General features: G+C 42.1%; 6 non-coding genes across 6 annotated transcripts; 3 read left to right on the top strand and 3 right to left on the bottom strand.

Moving 5' to 3' along the window:
- The first annotated feature begins 343 nt into the window (after positions 1 to 343).
- On the top strand, positions 344 to 534 carry LOC140275965 (U2 spliceosomal RNA). The gene has a single exon (XR_011908662.1). It is a non-coding gene; the product is annotated as a U2 spliceosomal RNA (small nuclear RNA).
- A 410-nt stretch (positions 535 to 944) lies between these two features.
- Positions 945 to 1,058, top strand: LOC140275808 (U5 spliceosomal RNA). Its single transcript, XR_011908522.1, has one exon. It is a non-coding gene; the product is annotated as a U5 spliceosomal RNA (small nuclear RNA).
- A 275-nt stretch (positions 1,059 to 1,333) lies between these two features.
- LOC140276098 (U2 spliceosomal RNA) lies at positions 1,334 to 1,521 on the top strand. The gene has a single exon (XR_011908783.1). It is a non-coding gene; the product is annotated as a U2 spliceosomal RNA (small nuclear RNA).
- Positions 1,522 to 2,050: 529 nt separating this feature from the next.
- Positions 2,051 to 2,236, bottom strand: LOC140276204 (U2 spliceosomal RNA). The gene has a single exon (XR_011908873.1). It is a non-coding gene; the product is annotated as a U2 spliceosomal RNA (small nuclear RNA).
- Positions 2,237 to 2,511: 275 nt separating this feature from the next.
- LOC140275807 (U5 spliceosomal RNA) lies at positions 2,512 to 2,625 on the bottom strand. Its single transcript, XR_011908521.1, has one exon. It is a non-coding gene; the product is annotated as a U5 spliceosomal RNA (small nuclear RNA).
- A 387-nt stretch (positions 2,626 to 3,012) lies between these two features.
- Positions 3,013 to 3,203, bottom strand: LOC140275925 (U2 spliceosomal RNA). Its single transcript, XR_011908626.1, has one exon. It is a non-coding gene; the product is annotated as a U2 spliceosomal RNA (small nuclear RNA).
- Positions 3,204 to 14,037: the final 10,834 nt, after the last annotated feature.

Here is a 14,037-nt window from a genome sequence, read left to right as displayed (position 1 = left end):
CTAATGAGTTGTTTCTATTTTTGGCAGGCTTTACCTTTGCGGATGAAGCCCTTTCTGTCTGTGCAAAAGAAATCTTGTTACTGTGCAGAGTGACTTCTCTGAGTAGAGTCGCCTTACTTGTTGCGACTTTGCCGATGTTCGAAGCTGGAGTGCAAAGTTGTTGCTTGAATGGTGCTCGCTGGAGCGTGTGGTAGTGTAAAGTTATACCATTTAAAAGGGCTGAAGAGTGCTCAGTGCAGCGGGTGGGCGGAGGTGCAAAGTGACACTATGGCCATAAAAAGAACACCGCTACAAGTGCGCATTGTGCCAGGAAGGGCCCTCGGACGTGAACCAGTGGACAGTTATCGCTTCTCGGCCTTTTGGCTAAGATCAAGTGTAGTATCTGTTCTTATCAGTTTAATGTCTGATATGTCCTCTATGCGAGGACTACATATTAAATGGATTTTTATCAATAGGAGTTGAAAAAGGAGCTTGCTCCGTTCACTCCAAGCATCGACCCGGTACTGCAGTGCCGCTGGGAACGGTGCGCTCTCCTCTGCTCTTCTGAAAAAGCAAACAGCGGTGCAGGATGGAAGTTTCAGGGAGCCTAAGATGAAACTTTCTTTTAATCTGCTGAGAAAAGAGAGTGAATGCGAAGCAGACTTTAATACGGCTCTGGGAGCGAGCCGAGTGCGGGCTAACCGGGACAATTGCTTGAAAGAAACGCGACACCGAATGAGCAGTCAGAACAAAGCCTCAATACGGTGTTCCCGTGTTGTTTGTGGCTGCCTTGTCTTTTGCACAGAGTAAAAGACAAGGCAGCCATCGAATAGGGCCCGATTGTTCCTACTTGGTCAGCCGAGGAGCAAGGGGGGGAGCAAGCGTCTCAACCAAGCAAAGCTCACCATGGGGAAGGTGGCTATGCCAACTAGCCTGATGCCCTGCTCCCGCAGTGATGGATAATCGTACACTGGTTTCTCTTCATAATGTACAAGTCTTTCGCCTTTTACTAAAGACTTCCGTGGAGAGCAGCACTAATGAATTGTTTCTATTTTTGGCAGGCTTTACCTTTGCGGGTGAAGCCCTTTCTATCTGTGCAAAAGAAATCTTGTTACTGTGCAGAGTGACTTCTCTGAGTAGAGTCGCCTTACTTGTTGCGACTGTGCCGATGTTGCTTGAATGGTGCTCGCTGGAGCGTGCGGTAGTGTAAAGTTATACCATTTAAAAGGGTTGAAGAGTGCTCAGTGCAGCGGGTGGGCGGAGGTGCAAAGTGACACTATGGCCATAAAACGAACACCGCTACAAGTGCGCATTGTGCCAGGAAGGGCCCTCGGACGTGAACCAGTGGACAGATATCGCTTCTCGGCCTTTTGGTTAAGATCAAGTGTAGTATCTGTACTTATCAGTTTAATATGTGATATGTCTATGCAAGGACTACATATTAAATGGATTTTTATCAATAGGAGTTGAAAAAGGAGCTTGCTCCGTTCACTCAAAGCATCGACCCGGTACTGCAGTGCCGCTGGGAACGGTGCGCTCTCCTCTGCTCTTGTGAAAAAGCAAACATTTTTCGAATATCCAACCGCACATGATCATAAGTGGGAGAAGAGGTGTTCAGCTGCAAGAAGGTGTGAATGTCCACCCATAATTCCTCAAAAATGGGTAAGAAAAGGTGCGAATGCCCAACCATACATCATCAAAAGCTAGAGAGGTGGTGTTCGGCTGTAAGATGCTGCGAATGTCCGACCATAGTTGGTAAAAAGCGGGTAAGAAAAGGTTAAGGCATTCAGACCTTGCTTCACCTGCTTTTCACCAAATATAGTCGGACATTCACACCTTCTTGCAGCCGAACACTTCCGCTCCACCTTTTAGTTTTCTATGGGGCATTCACACCTTTTTTTACACCGCATTTTATAAAAACACCACAGGAACACCGTATTGAGATTTTGTTCTGACCGCTCATTCGGTGTCGCGTTTCTTTCAAGCAATTCTCCTGGTTAGCCCGCACTCGGCTCGCTCCCAGAGCCGTGTTAAAGTCTGCTTCGCATTCACTCTCTTTTCTCAGCAGATTAAAAGAAACTTCCATCCTGCACCGCTGTTTGCTTTTTCACAAGAGCAGAGGAGAGCGCACCGTTCCTTTTTCAAATCCTATTGATAAAAATCCATTTAATATGTAGTCCTTGCATAGACATATCACATATTAAACTGATAAGTACAGATACTACACTTGATCTTAGCCAAAAGGCCGAGAAGCGATATCTGTCCACTGGTTCACATCCGAGGGCCCTTCCTGGCACAATGCGCACTTGTAGCGGTGTTCGTTTTATGGCCATAGTGTCACTTTGCACCTCCGCCCACCCGCTGCACTGAGCACTCTTCAACCCTTTTAAATGGTATAACTTTACACTACCGCACGCTCCAGCGAGCACCATTCAAGCAACATCGGCACAGTCGCAACAAGTAAGGCGACTCTACTCAGAGAAGTCACTCTGCACAGTAACAAGATTTCTTTTGCACAGACAGAAAGGGCTTCACCCGCAAAGGTAAAGCCTGCCAAAAATAGAAACAATTCATTAGTGCTGCTCTCCACGGAAGTCTTTAGTAAAAGGCGAAAGACTTGTACATTATGAAGAGAAACCAGTGTACGATTATCCATCACTGCGGGAGCAGGGCATCAGGCTAGTTGGCATAGCCACCTTCCCCATGGTGAGCTTTGCTTGGTTGAGACGCTTGCTCCCCCCCTTGCTCCTCGGCTGACCAAGTAGGAACAATCGGGCCCTATTCGATGGCTGCCTTGTCTTTTACTCTGTGCAAAAGACAAGGCAGCCACAAACAACACGGGAACACCGTATTGAGGCTTTGTTCTGACTGCTCATTCGGTGTCGCGTTTCTTTCAAGCAATTGTCCTGGTTAGCCCGCACTCGGCTCGCTCCCAGAGCCGTGTTAAAGTCTGCTTCGCATTCACTCTCTTTTCTCAGCAGATTAAAAGAAACTTCCATCCTGCACCGCTGTTTGCTTTTTCACAAGAGCAGAGGAGAGCGCACCGTTCCCAGCGGCACTGCAGTACCGGGTTGATGCTTGGAGTGAACGGAGCAAGCTCCTTTTTCAACTCCTATTGATAAAAATCCATTTAATATGTAGTCCTCGCATAGAGGACATATCAGACATTAAACTGATAAGAACAGCTACTACACTTGATCTTAGCCAAAAGGCCGAGAAGCGATAACTGTCCACTGGTTCACGTCCGAGGGCCCTTCCTGGCACAATGCGCACTTGTAGCGGTGTTCTTTTTATGGCCATAGTGTCACTTTGCACCTCCGCCCACCCGCTGCACTGAGCACTCTTCAGCCCTTTTAAATGGTATAACTTTACACTACCACACGCTCCAGCGAGCACCATTCAAGCAACAACTTTGCACTCCAGCTTCGAACATCGGCAAAGTCGCAACAAGTAAGGCGACTCTACTCAGAGAAGTCACTCTGCACAGTAACAAGATTTCTTTTGCACAGACAGAAAGGGCTTCATCCGCAAAGGTAAAGCCTGCCAAAAATAGAAACAACTCATTAGTGCTGCTCAACGTTGTACTTTGCAGTAAAAGAAAGAGCAAATCTAAAGTTTCAGGAATCCGAGAATAAGCTTACTTTCATGAGTTCTTCACGATTTCGGATTTTGCTATAAAATGAATTCCTTCACTCAAACTAAATTAAAACTGCTAAACCGCTAATCTTTTACATACAAGGCAGATGTCAAATTCACCGAAATAGGATCTAAGGGTATTTGGCCAATCAAGCTGTAGCAGCTTCGGTAAAAGAGTATAAGTTGAAGAGTTTGTGAATAAAGGTGTGCGCACACATAGTGAGTTGTAGGAAAATAGGCAGGGAGCAATGCCGGCTGGGGTATATGTTCTTGTATGTTGTCTGACTGTTTGATTTGAATGTGTTGTGTAAGTGTCCTGTTGAATGTTACATGTTTGGGCTTTGACACGCTTCACTGTGGTTGTTAACTGTGTGGTGTGTCCTGAAATGTTATATGTTTGGGCTGTGTGACATGCTTAATGCTTTTCAGTAGCAACCCACTTATTCATATATAGCAACTGACAACATAAGAAGTCCGGACATACTTTGATAGTAGTTGTAGAAGTATCCTTATTGATAATAGATAAACTAATTCATAGTGATAGAACAGTAGATGAACAGGTGCCTGCACATGTCTCATGAAAATAAAATGGGTGTATGATTGCTGACGGCAGAGCAATACTGCCAAACTTATGAGTTCTTGTGGCAAACTTGATTCAGTGTCTTGACGTGTATACGCTGTTTCGCTGACTTGTCACAAGAAACAAAGTGTGTTTGATAAGATCCGACCATTTTATTACGGGAGGATCAGTATGTATGGATTCTGATGTGACTGATAAACCCATTCGTATCTTAAGCATAATCTAATACGTGAGACAACGCCCTGGCACACATTATGGACTGTCCCCACAGTCCATAATGTAGAAAAGAGAGAAAAAAGCCTTTCTGATTTGGTGTGTGTGCTCACAGTGCAGAGTGTAGAGAAAAGAGAGAAAAGAAAGCCGTTTTGGTGTCACGGGTGTTGTGACTTACACACACACATTTCTGAATTGAGAAAGGAAATTATTTTAGAGAAAGCACTAGAGTTTAGATCCCACATTTGTTGATAGGCATTCATTTAATTTTTCTTTTAATCAGTTTTAAAGTGAATACTAACTGAGAAATGAAAAAGGTGAAGAGTTTAGAAGCTTGGTTCAAGAGCAAAACTTGGTTTATGATCAGCTGAGTCTCTAAACAGAACAGCAAAGGGCTTCATCGAACATTTAAAAAAGATTCAGATTGTTAGAATATCCAGAATTTATAGGAATGGTGGTGATTACTCTTATTTTCTAGAATGGAAATAACTGCACCATGTCTGTTTTATGAATTTAAGGGGCTAAAAAGTTTTGTTCTCGTTTTTCTATGATTAACCGAATGTATGTGAGAGTCCAAACAGACAGAAGGGTTACGGCCGAGCACTGGACCTTCCAAAAAAGATGAGACAGGCTGGACCTGTGCCATACTAGTTAAGACCTGCCTGTGGATAACAGGTTCTTTAAACTCTCACACACACAAACTCACACACGTTCGCACACATACACCCACACACACACACACATTCTTGAACTTGCTGCAAGATTAAACATTTGCATTAACTGACTCCAGCAACTCTGAGTCTCATTGAGAGACCTTTCTCAACAATTGGGTCCTCAAACCAGATCTCAACGTTTTTTCCGCTTTCCAGGGTCGGAGCTGAAACCGTGCACGGGGGAGTCCAGTACTCCTAATGAAAGACCCCCTGCTGAATTGCGGTAATTAGGGGCCAGTGTCCACTGAAAGGGGGAAAAAGGGACGAGATCGTACTTTTGAATCAATGGCCAGAAGCCATTGGCAGTGCAGGCATCAACAATAATGGTGTTATTTCACCCATTAACACTTAAGGTACCTCATGCAGTGGCTGTGATATGGTTACTTAACAAAATATCTTTACCAGACATCTCTCCTACATAACAGTTCTTCTTTCACAGCCACACCTTGTTGTCGAGAGATGTGCTACACTTAATCCATCCACACTGCTACCTACCCCACAGATGGAAAGCCTCATGATTGCATGTCAGAAATAACCATCAGTGTTTTACCCAGGCCAGACTTAACTGATATACGTTATGAAAATGCAGAAATAACTATATTTATTCAACAGGTCAAGCAAAAAACCCTGATGGCACAAATGCTACAGGATTTGCAGTAGTAACAGAAACTGAAGTTTTCTTAAAACAACCACTACCAAAAAATTACTCTGTTCAAGCAGTCGAATTGGTAGCTTTAACTGAAGCTTGTAAATTAAATAACAAAAAGGTTGTTAACGTTTACACTGACAGTCAGTATGCCTTCTCAACTGTACATGTGTTAACACAGCATTGGAAAAACAGGTATGTTGACATCCACAGCTAAATGTATAAACTACAAATATTTTAGCATTATTAGATGTTATTCAATTGCCATCTACAATAGACTCGTATGAATGACCGGAAGGAAAACCATACTGCCAAAGAATTTGTTTAAATATGCTGCAGTATTGAGCCACGGACCATGTCATGTCTCAACAGGAGGGATGGAAGCAATAATGAACAAGGTTTTTACAGCATATGGTTTTACTAATTATTGAATTTTTTTTTTTAGAATAAATAAATGAATAAAGTTTTGTCTAGCAGGTCAAATATGTGCAAAATACATTCCACAGGGCAATCTAAGACCAAAACGAAGATAATTCCCTAAGCCAGTGTATCTTTTTCAACATATTTGTTTGTATTTCATTATTTCATTATTGTGTAGATTTCATTGAACTAAATTAATGTTAAGGGAAACGATTCTGCTCAGTGACAACAGAGGTTTTTACCAAATGGTCTGAAATATTTCCATGTGCACAAGCAGATGCACTCTCAGTAGCAAAATCACGCGTAAAATAACTCATTTCTAGATTTGAAATTCCTGAAAAGATCTTCAGTGATAATTTGACACACTTTGTAAACTATGTCATCTCACTGATGGCAAAGAACTTAAAATAGATCTTAGAAACCACTGTGATATAGAAGGTTTCGCTAACACATTGGAATTGTTTTACTATTTACATATGCATGTGCAGTGAAGAATTGCTTGCTGCTGATAAATGCAAAGAAGAACAGCTTACACATAGATGCTCACATATAGGCTGCTGAATGCAATGAAGACCTGCTTATCCAGTAAAGTTCAATGTCAATGTGTAATATTCAATTAGGATTTGCAAAACAGTGAAGTTAAACAATGAATGGGTCCATAGTCGGTATGAGAAGACTACAGGAATATTTACCTGGGTGTACGTTCAAACAGAGATGAGAAAATAGCGATAAATTATTGTTTGTTTGTTTGTTAGTATGTATATGAATGTTATGTGTATAAACTGTGTTGAGTTGTAGTTACTCAGTAGTGTCTCAGTGAAACAACCGACGGGGGAAGCCTTGCGGTGACAACAAAAGCAGTGTTTTACTGATCAGTCAAGTTGCTCCAGTGTACTCCATACAAACTGGTTGGCTACTGAAGGGATAGAAAATGGGGAATACTTGTTTTAAAGCAAACAAGAAAAATACATGTTTTAACGGGACCCAGACAATATTATATAGATGTCGCCACTGAAGTAAAGAACATTTACGTGGGATGGTGTGAGGGTCCTCGTTTGGCTGACGTTCGCCGATATACTCGCCATGCTCAGAACCAAGTTGAGACGTGTAAGACAACCAAAAGGGACAAGTGTGAAAAGGAGCTGCATTTGGCATCCATGACCATGTATTACGCAGTTGGTGTAAACAGAGGACGAGGCCGAAGTCGAAGACGTGGACGTGTGGGAGAGGAGGTCGAAATGGGCCACGCCAGAGCTATGATCCGAATATTTGTTTTTACTGTGGCCAGACTGGACACTGGAAGAAGGACTGTCCACAGCTAAAAAGTGATGAAATTGGGCAAAAGGCTGACTGAGGGTGGGAGGCAGGTTCTGGACGTCACGCGGCAGCGGAGCCTCCACTAATGGGTGATAGCACAAACACACTCACACATTTTTCCTGCTCTGTGTAGTGAAGCAACGCTTGCCGACTGTGATTCACGTAGTAAAGTTTTGCATGCTATTTCCGTCCTAGAGCAAAGATATTTCTCTCAGAATATAGGAAATTATGTTCATCAGTAGTGACGTCAGGGGAGTTTGATTGTCCTCCAAAGTTAAGTGGAAACCACGTTTACTGTATGTCTGCATCAGGCCAGGTTGTGAAGGAGAAAATGACAATGCCCATTGCGTGTTGTCACTCCCGATGAGCTCTCCTTCAAACACTCATTTTTGTTATCAGAGTTGTGTCCCATTAACCTGATGGGCTGTGATCTCATGTGTAAATTAGGCATTATTTTAACTTCTACACCAGAGGGTGTTAAGGTTATGTTACAGCCTGACAAAGTTTTCACAGCAGTGCAGTTTGATTCATCGGCACTTACATATGCTTATGAGTGGAAACTTCCCAGCTCTCCTTTTTCACAACAACTAGTGGAAGAAGCAAAAGCGTTAGTTTCACCCCTTTCTGATTTCATGCAACCTACTGATTTGCACTGCACATCACACATTTCTTTGGGGCCTGACAATGACTATGAGAAGAAGTAAAAAAATATGTGCGCCTACTTTATTGACTCCAGAGCACTTTGATTTTTTTAATGTTTGTGGTACTCGCCCTCACATTTCCTTGGCCAAACGTACACACTGGCAGTGACAAGGTGTGGGAGAGTTTGTTGCTACATGTCAGAAAGAAATGGAGTGGACTGTTTCACCTGCTGATCCAAATTTGATGTTTTCTGAACGATTGTCAGCATACAAAAAAACATTTTTGAGTACAATGCATTGTCAAAGAACTGTGGACTTAATTCCTACCACAGAATCACATTTTGAAGCATGTTTTTTATCTGAAACAGATTTGTCTTCGATACCCATGTTGGCTGAAGTATCCAATGATCTTTGGGCTAAGAGCACATATGATGTGGGGTTGATAAAAGGCTGTGAACCAGTAATTGTCACCCCTAAATCAGACTTTTGTCCATGTAAAAAACAATACCCTTTTAAGCCTGAAGCAATTAAAGGGATTAAACCTGTTTTTCAATCTTTTCAGAAAACAGGCGTTATTGTTCCTTTTGAAAATTCACCTGTGCTTACTCCATTGTTTCCTGTTAAAAAGATTAAAGATGCTGGCCAGCCAGATGAATGGCGTTTTGTACAGGACCTCCAAGCGGTGAATGCTAAAGTTCAGCCACATGCTCCTACTGTGCCCAACCCACACACTATTTTGTCTCAAATTACATCAGATGCACAGTTTTTCTCAGTGGTTGACTTGTCGCCAGTGCACCCTGATAGCCCATTTTGGTTTGCTTTTTAGTTTGAACAGAGATCTTGGACTTTTACCCGGTTATGACAGGGGTACTGTGAAAGTCCCACTATTTACAATGCTGCCCTCAAAGCTAGTCTGGATTAACTTCAATCAACCACAGGCTCTGCTCTTTTGCAGTATGTGGATGACATCCTTTTATGTAGTCCATCTAAACAACAGTGTGAAAAAGACCAAATGACTCAAATAACTTTCTTGCTTTCAAAATTTTTCCTCTAGTGACGCTGACTTAGAGAGGGATGAAGATAATCATATTTAATTGTTCATGTTTTGATTGTTTATCTTTGGACCCTTTATCACTATGATGCCTGCATTTTAAACTCACGTTGTGTGCAAATGCAGGCTGATGTTTTACAGATAAAGTTATTATTTTCCTTGTTTCTTTTGGGTTGATTAATATAATGGTATTATTATAATCAAAAGGGAGGAATGTAATGGAAAATAATTCTTATATGCATTGTATTGAGTGTTACTGTTTATAACCTGCAAATGACTGAGCTGCAAGGTACCACCCTGCCCTGTTTTCTTAAATTCCTCTTTACAATGGTGGGATTGTTATTATGAGATAGCTGCACTTTAGGGGGGACAGGGTTAGGCTGGTATTTACGAGTGTGTCTGGGTAACCTCAACTAATGGTTGGGGAGGAAAGTTAGAAGAACAATCAACTATACCCAAAAACAGATGACGTGATGAGCGGGCAATATAACTGTGTGTTTTTGCTTCAGTGGTCAGAGCAACTCTGTATTCTGTACTGTGTTGTTCTCTCTTGCAAGATATTATTATTAAAGCCTCTTATCTCCTCAAAAGAAAATAACTGACTCCCCAAGTGCAAGTGTCAGGACAAATGATCAAACTTCTCCAAGCTTCAGTCTGCAGAGAGGTACAAGACAGGGTTTCGCCCTCACTTTTTGCTATTTTCATCGAACCTTTAGCAGCTGCTATCAGACAAGATAGAAATATTAAAGGCATCCAACCCCAAAATATTGAGCATAAAATAAGTCTTTATGCTGATGATGTATTACTTTTCCTTCAGAACTCACAGACATCTCTCACTCACACGATCACACTCATAAATAAATTCTCAGCACTTTCTGACTACTCTATCAATTGGTCTAAGACCACAGTTCTGCCCATTAACTATAGGGACCAGAATATACCTGCGATCACTTTACAGTCAGGAAATATTAGATATTTAGGCATAAACATTTCCTCCAGGCTCTCAGAGCTAACAAAGCTAAATTATGTGCAATTATTAAAGACAGTAGAGGACGATCTCTCTCGTTTGAAGTCCTTACCTATATCACTTATGGGGAGAGTTACAACCATTAAAATGATGATACTACCAAAAGTTAACTATTTGTTCTCAATGATCCCCATAAAACCATCTGCTACTTGGTTTAAGTCACTAGGTTCATGCATCTCCAAATTTCTGTGGAAAAACAAACCACCACGTATTAGTTTAAAAACCCTACAGAAGACCAAGGACAGTGGTGGATTAGATTTACCTAATTTTCAGCACTATTCCTTAGCCAATAGGTTACAGTATATATCAAAATGGTTTAAACCTAGCCCAATAGATGAACCATGGATAAATATAGAACAAGCATTGTGTGATAATCTGGAAATCTCTGACCTGCCACTTATTAGTCAAAACGTAAAAAATCACAAATGTTTCAAAAGCATTAACATCAGCACCTCTCTGACAGCCTGTTGGGAATTTCTTAAAATAACAAAGTCTTCACTTGTCCCGTGTAAGCTTACACCCATCTGGAACAATCCTGACATCCTGCAAAACAAAAAAATGCTAAACTTTACTCTGTGGAAGATCAAAGGAATCAAACATCTGGAACATATAATCCAAAATGGACATTTTATTTCATTTGATGAGCTCATATCACAACATGAGATAGGCAGCAATAAATTCCTAGAATATCAACAACTTAAGTCTATAATAACAAAGAAATATATCCTCCACCAACCAGACTTACAACTCCCGATTAGGGTAGTAGAATTTCTAAGCATCTGCACCCCAAAACTACTATCAAAAATATATAAATTATTGTCTAAGATAGATGACACAATGTCTCTACCGTCCTCAAAATGGGAGGCACATTTATCCATCAGTTCTAGTCATAGCTTCTGGCCACATATATGTTTGAACACCTTCAGAATGACTCAAAATCCTAATTTAGAGCTCATACAATACAAAATTCTTCATAGAACACACTATACAGGACAAAGGATGTTCAGGATGGGTCTAACACACTCAAACATCTGCTCACATTGCACAGATAACACACCTGATGATTATGCACACGCTTTGTGGTTTCGTGCGCCTGTCCAGAGGTTCTGGCTTGAAGTCTGTGCGGACCTATCAACATGACTAAAGTGTAGCATTCCTGCATGCCCCACACTGTGCATACTGGGTGACTTAGACAACATCAATGTGGAATTTAGCTTAGCACACATGATCCTCACAGTGTTATGTATAGCAAAGAAAACTATTCTCATGAACTGGAAAGCGAAGAACAATCTGTGTATTAACCAGTTTAGAAATTTTCTTTTAGATTATATTAGCATGGAAACAATGTCTGCTTCCTCAAAACATCAATTGGCTGAATTTAATTCTCTCTGGTCCCTTCTGATTAGCTTGATCACATAGTGGTGGTGGTGGGTTGCTGTCCCGTCGCTCTGGGCGGTTGGGTGTGTGCTGGGGGGGGCTGTGTGGCTTCGGGCGTCTGGTGGTCTCTCGGGTCGTGGGGAAATACAGCAGCCCTGTATTATTGCTTCCTGTGAAATCAAGATACAATGTGCACATGCTGGTTACAAATAAGAAAATACAAACAACAAACAGTTTCTTCCATGGTTCACAGCATGTGTATGATCATCTTCATCGCTGGTCTCAGTAAGGATGTTTCAATCTTCGGTGTCAGAGGTTACTAGCACTTAACACACCGTTGGAGTACAGCTTTTACTGCTGACTCTTATCTTTGTCCTTCCGGGCGTGTTGGTTAGGCTGATGTATTTCAGGGTGGAAGTCATCTACTGGTTCTGGTACCTTCTTACAGTGACTGGCATGAATCCAGGTTGCTCTCTCTGCAACTTTAACAGCTGTGTGAGTGACCAGTAGCACCTGGAACGGGCCTTGCCAACGTTTGGACTTCCAATGTTTCCTGCGAAGTTCCTTCACCACCTGTCATCTGGTTGGAGTGGTGTGTTTTCTGTGGCTGGAAGGGCTGCTTTTACTGCCTGTGAAACTTGAGATAGAACAGTGGAAAGGTTTCGACAGTAAGACAACATAGCATCATCACAAACAGTTGTGGAAGGGAGGGGTCTGGTTACAGGTCCCAATCCCAGGTTAGGAGGTCTGCCAAATAAAATTTCAAATGGGCTGAGATTCACTTGAGCTCTGATTCTCATTCTCATGTAGGTAAGCCCAATAGGTAATGCTTTTGTCCATGGCAGACCTGTTTCTTCACAACATTTGGCTAACTTGGACTTTAATGTACCATTTTCTCTTTCCACAGCACCTCCACTCTGTGGATGATAAGCACAATGTGTGCGCAAGGTTATTCCCAGGAATTTACCAACCTCAGTCAATGCAGTGTTTACAAAATGTGTGCCATTATCACTGCTGATCTTCTCTGGAATGCCCCATCTAGGAATGATTTCTGTTTAGCAGTGCTTTAGTCACTGCATTACTGTTTGCATGTTTTGCAGGGAAAACTTCAACCCATTTACTAAACACGTCCACTATTACTAGTGCATATTTCTTTCCTTCAGCTGGTGTGAGTTCAACAAAATCCATCATCAAATGGTCAAAAGGTTTCTCTGGTGGAGGGTGTGCAACTTGCGATGTGTGTAATGCCTTTCCTACATTATGTGTGGCACAAACCATACATGACTGACAGTATTTTTGCGCATATGAACTGAACCCTTTTGTGAACCACTGAGCAGTGAGTGCATTCAGCATCCCCCCTTTTGACACATGGTTCAACCCATGTGTCAATTTTGAAAAATGAGGAAAAAAATGTTTAGGTAGACAGGGTTTACCATCAGGTCCCATCCAAACACCATCCGTATGAGTTGCACCCACAGAGGACCAAATGCGTCCAGAGGACCAAATTTCATCTGCAGAGGCAAAAGTTTGCAAAGCATGGAGATCTGTGAGGGAGTCTTCTGCCTGCAAAGAGAGGGAAGCGAAAACAGGAAAAGATTTAGCTGCTTGCTTAGCTGCAGCATCAGCTCTGGCATTGCCACAAGCAACAGGATCGTCTGAGTTAGTGTGAGCCGCACACTTACAGACCGAGATTGCTGTAGGCAAAAGGATCGCATCAAGAAGATCAGAAACCTGCTTGGAGTTCAGAATAGTTTTACCATCTGATTTAAGGAAATGCCTGTGTTTCCACAGCGCACCAAAATCATGAACAACACCAAAAGCATATCTGGAATCTGTGTAAATAGTGACAGACTTACCAGCTGCCAACTTACAAGCTTCAGTAAGTGCAATAAGCTCAGTGGTTTGAGCAGAGAAATGTTTAGGAAGAGAACCAGACAACAAAGTGTCATGTGAAGAACATACTGCAAACCAAACACAGTTAGTACCTGTGGCTGGATCACGCAAAGCTGATCCATCTACAAAAAGAATCATGTCAGAGTTTGGAAGAGGAGTCTCTAAAAGATCAGGTCGGGGTGTACAAACTTGTTCCAAAACAGCTTCACAGTCATGAGGCTCCCCATCCTCAGGAGTCGGAAGCAAAGTAGCAGGATTCAGAACAGTACAACGTTTAACAGTGACATTTGGCATATCACGGAGCAGAGAGGTGTATCTGAGCCAACAAGCAGTTGAAAGATGTGAAGTTTTCTGCTCGAGAAGAATAATGGCAACAGCATGAGGAACCAAAACAGTCAAATTAGCGTAGCCCACAATATCTTGGGAGGCCAGGACAGCTTTCTCTGCAGCTGCAACAGCACGAAGACAACCAGGCAGGCCTGCAGCCACAGAGTCCAGTTTTGCTGAGAAATGAGCCACTGGCCTTTGCCTGCCCCATGTTCCT

The sequence above is a fragment of the Leuresthes tenuis genome, unplaced genomic scaffold (assembly GCF_036924035.1).
Source record: "Leuresthes tenuis unplaced genomic scaffold, fLeuTen1.0.hap1 SCAF_18, whole genome shotgun sequence".
In the NCBI taxonomy this organism is placed as follows: domain Eukaryota; kingdom Metazoa; phylum Chordata; class Actinopteri; order Atheriniformes; family Atherinopsidae; genus Leuresthes; species Leuresthes tenuis.
This window is presented reverse-complemented; position numbering and strand designations above follow the sequence as displayed.